Raw genomic sequence first — 5311 nt, forward strand, 5'->3', positions numbered from 1 at the left:
CTGCAAATGCCAACGGCTCCAATGAAATAAAATTGAAGCTTTAAGTTATGAAACAAATTCTGTGATAACAATGCACAACTCGACAATACTACTCTAGAAACCTGTAACCAGTTCATAATGAAATTAATTATTAATTAAATTATGGAATTATATGATAAAGCATTATGCTTTTGAAAAACATTAACAAACTCAAGCATAATTTGAGGTATAGGCTATAAAATTAAATAATAAATACTGGGATACTGGCCATATCTTCAAATATTGAACATTGAGGTCGATACCAACATTTGGTTTGAGTATATTATCTCTGTACATGTTCCCAACAATTGAAAACATTAATTTTTAAAAATTAAAAACTTATTTGCAATGGCATTTGGAAATTTGGCATGGAGCAGCGCACTTACTTCCAACTTTGAACAGTTACCATTTCTATCTGGGTTGATATTTTTTCATGAAATTTTCACAAAATTTAGTTCAATTGTCCAACTAACACTCTACAAAATTTTAAGGTTGTACTATGACAGAGAAAAAAGATACAGCTATTTTCGTGAAATAGGAAAATTGGAGATTGATTTACAAAGTTTGCTGTTTTTTGACAATTTTAATTGAAAATACTAAAAATTTGTCCAAAAGATATATAAATACTTCGTCAAGTACCTGGCTGAGTTTATCTTAATCGATTGACGCGATCCAAAAAATTCGGTTTGTAAATGAAAACTTACTCAAAAAAATTTGGTGATTGATAGAAACTCAATTCCTGATTGGTTTGGAAAAGGATATTTTCAACAGAGCTTAAAAAGACTAATGAAGGACAAATCGCTACGCGTATATCTAAAATTCCATAACCATAATCATAGCATAATTTGACTCTAAATTGTTCAATGTTCGATTAATCACTTTCAAAAATATTTATCCAAAACAACTTTTGGATTAATACTTCTGATGTTTATCTGACTTCTGATTTCTGACTTCTGAATTTTGACTTCTGACTTTTGACTTCTGACTTCTGACTTCTGACTTCTGACTTCTGACCTCCGACTTCTGATTTCTGACTTCGGACTTCTGACTTCTGACTTCTAACTTCTGACTTCTGACTTCTGACTTCTGACTTCTGACTTCTGACTTCTGACTTCTGATTTCTGAATTCTTATTTTTGAATTCTCAATTTTGACCTCTGACCTCTGATTTCTGACCTCCAATTCTGATTTCTGTCCTCTGTTTCTGACTTCAAATTTCTGACTTCAGAGTTCGTACTTCTGACTTCTTATTATTACCTTGTGACCTTTGACTTCTGATTTCTGGCTTATGTCTTCTGATTCCTGACTTCTGATTTGAAAATTGCTGACTGCTAGCTTCTGACATATGGCTTCTGCCTTGTGATTGACCTATGACATAGTGCTTCTGACTTCTGACTTCTGGCTTTTATCCTCTGTCTTTTGACTTTGGATCTCTTACTTCTGACTTCTGACTTCTGACTTCGGACTTCTGACTTCTGACTTCTGCCTTCTTACTTCTGACTTCTGATTTTCAACTTCTTACTTCTGACATTTGACTTCTTATTTCTGACTTCTGACTTCTGACTTCTGACTTCTGACTTCTGACTTCTGACTTCTGACTTCTGACTTCTGGCTTCTGACTACTGACTTCCGACTTCTGACTTCTGACTTCTGATTTCTGACATCTGACTTCTGATTTTTGACTTCTGACTTCTGACTTCTGACTTCCTGCTTCGGACTTCGTGCTGCTGACTTGCTGCTTCTGACTTCTGACGTCTGACTTCTGACTTCTGACTTCTGACTTCTGACTTCTGACTTCTGACTTCTGACTTCTGACTTCTGACTTCTGACTTCTGACTTCTGACTTCTGACTTCTGACTTCTGACTTCTGACTTCTGACTTCTGACTTCTGACTTCTGACTTCTGACTTCTGACTTCTGACTTCTGACTTCTGACTACTGACTTCTGACTTTTGACTTCTGACATTTGACTTCTAACTTCTGACTTGTAACTTCTGACTTCTGACTTCTGACTTTCGACTTCTGACTTCCGACTTCTGACTTCTGACTTCTGACTTCTGGCTTCTGACTTCTGACTTCCGACTTCTGATTTCTGATTTCTTATTTCTGATTTCTGTTTACTGACTACTGACTTTTGACTTCTGACCTTGGACTTTTGATTTCTGACTTCTAACTTTTTACTTTTTACTTCTGACTTATGGCTTCTGACTTCTGACTTCTGACTTCTGACTTCTGACTTCTGATTTCTTACTTCCTGCTTCGACTTCTTACTTCTTATTTCAGACTTTGAACTTCTGATTTCTGATTTCTGTCTTCTGACTTCTGAGTTCTGACTTCTGACTTCTGACTTCCGACTTCTTAGTTCTGACTTCTTAAACTTCTGAGTTCTGGCTTCTGACTTCTGATTTCTGACTTCTGATTTCTGACTTCTGACTTCTGACTTCTGACTTCTTACTTCTGACTTCTGACTTCTGACTTCTGACTTCTGACTTCTGACTTCTGACTAATTTCTGATTTCTGACATCTGACTTCTGACTTCTGACTTCTGACTTCTGACTTCAGACATCTGTCTGCTGACTTCTGACTTCTGACTTCTAACTTCTGACTTCTGATTTCTGATATCTGACTATTTACTTCTGACTTCCAACTTCTGACTTCTGACTTTTGACTTCTGAATTCTGACTTCTAACTTCTGACTTCTGACTTCTGACTTCTAACTTATTTCTGACTTCTGACTTCTGACTTCTGACTTCTGACTTCCGACTTCTGACTTCTGACTTTTGACTTCTGACTTCTGACTTCTGATTTTCGACTTCTTTCTTCTGATTTCTGACTTCTGACTTCTGACTTCCTGCTTCTGACTTCTGATTTCTGACTTCTGATTTCTTAGTTTTGACTTCTTAAACTTCTGAGTTCGGGCTTCTGACTTCTGATTTCTGACTTCTGACTTCTGACTTCTGACGTCTGACTTCTGACTTCTGACTTCTGTCTTCTGACTTCTGATTTCTGTCTTCTGACTTTTGACTTTTGGCTTCTGGCTTCTGACTTCTGACTTCTGACTTCTGACTTCTGACTTCTGACTTCTGACTTCTGACTTCTTACTTCTGATTTTTGATTTCTGACTTTTGATTTCTGACTTCTGACTTCTGACTTCTGACTTTTGACTTCTGACTTCTGACTTCTGACTTCTGACTTCTTACTTCTGATTTCTGACTACTGAATTCTTACTTCTGTTTTCTAAATTCTGACATCTGACTTCTGACTTCTCTGACTTTTTACTTCCTGTTTTAGACTTCTGACTGCTGATTTTTGGCTTCTGACTGCCGTTTTCTGACTGCCAACTTCTGACATATGATTTCTGCCTTGAATTCTTTGACGTATGGAATCTTGCTTCGAACTTCTGACTTCTGACTTCAGACTTCAGATTTCTGACTTCTGACTTCTGACTTCTTCCTTTTGACTTCTGACTTCTGACTTTTGACTTCCTGACTCCTATTTCTGACTTCGGAGTTCTGTCTTCTGATTTCTGACTTCTGACTTCTTACTTTTGACTTTTGACTTCTGACCTCTGATTTTTAACTTTTGACTTTTGATTTCTGACTTCTGACTTCTGGCTTTTGACTGTTAACTTCTGACTTCTGACCTCTGTCCTCTGATCTCTGTTTTTTGATTTCTTTTTTTCAACTGATTTCTCATTTCTGACTCCTGGATGTCAATTTTTGACTTTTAATTATTGACTTCCAAATTCTTTTAGATTATGACAATAGACTTTTGTCCTCTGACTTTTGGCTTTTCCTTCTAACTTTTGACTTTTGGTGTCTTATTTTGACCTCTGAATTAGGTCTGGTTCGATTGCCAATTTGAAAAATATGCCCTTTTTGTGTCCTTTTTTTCTCTATTTTAAGCATAACACAGTAAAAACCCCGAAGAAGGGGGGGGGGGGGGGGGGAATAAATTAAGTTTTTAATTCTCAAGTGAATTCCGATAAAATTATCTAATATTCGAAAAAGACAAGAAGAAGAAAAACAATTTGTGGAAGAAGCCCTTTGTATTCTTGATGTTTGAATTTCTGATAGAAAAAATACTTAATTTATCAGTTTTGTGGAATGTAGATAGTTTGCATGTATGATTCTTCTCCTTCTTGTGATGTTTGAACTCCGAGTGACAAAAAGAGGATTTCAAATTCTTTCCGATATTATAAAACCAAAAAAACAACTGAAAAAAAAAATAAATTCTTACAATATTGAAAACCTTAATTTTGGGATTTTTGGGTCTTGAATCCAATTTTTTCATCAATGTTTTCATAAACCAAGATTTTATGAATATTGAAACGCATATGAAGGCTGTTGCTTTATTCATATCGAAAAAAAAACAGTTTTCTTTTTCTTTTTATCTCAGATTTTGACAGACGTCTGTTTTTTTTTCCAGAATTTGTTAAATAATATTTATTTAGAAAAATAAGACCCAAGCATTTGCAATCTTCACACTCTTTCTAAAAAAAAAGTTTTCTATATTGATGCGTTTTTTTTCTAAACTCAAAAGAATTCATAAACATTCTCGCTTTTGGTTATTCTTAGAAACTTTCCGATCGACCTTTAACCACAATGTGGTAATCCTGGCCAAGATTGAGATTGCTTACGGGGTTTTCCAATTTATGTCCAATCTCGCTTAACCCAGTTTTCCATCAAGCTGGCCGCCATTCATTGGAAGCACACACAAACGCTCAGCCGGCCACTAAACCCATTAACAGTTTATTTTCGGGTAGGCACAACATATTGAAGAGTGTAACGATATGCCGTTTTCGAATGAAGAAAGCAAATAATTTTACACCTACCATCGGAGATATTTTTCTTAGATTTGAATCTTAATCCGAAAGGGGAATTGCCTCGCACCCTCACATGTTGAGTGTTAAAGTCAATCTCCATCTCACGGAAAATTTGGCTGAAGCCGCCTTGAAGCTAGGCGGATGTGAATATCTTTCCCGCCATAATCGTAAAACATCCAGTTGTGGTTGAGTTTTTCTTAGTTTTCTCCGTCAATGGAAATCGGTCGATCGAAAAGAATCACTCAATCTGGGAACCCCTTTGCTTGCGGAAGACGTTTTTCTTGGAAGGTGGTGGTGGGCCGGAGGAATTTTCACCGCAAAAAGTGAACAACCGTGCGGTACCTACTATGAGTAAGACTTGGGTGATGGAGGTTGACTTGAGTTGAGCTGGAGGGTGGGAGAGCTGAATGGAAAATCTATTCAATACTGAATCGATATCGAAGTGTGGTGTGGTGGTTATTCTTGCTTCC

This window comes from Uranotaenia lowii, chromosome 2, assembly GCF_029784155.1.
Source record: "Uranotaenia lowii strain MFRU-FL chromosome 2, ASM2978415v1, whole genome shotgun sequence".
In the NCBI taxonomy this organism is placed as follows: Eukaryota; Metazoa; Arthropoda; class Insecta; order Diptera; family Culicidae; genus Uranotaenia; species Uranotaenia lowii.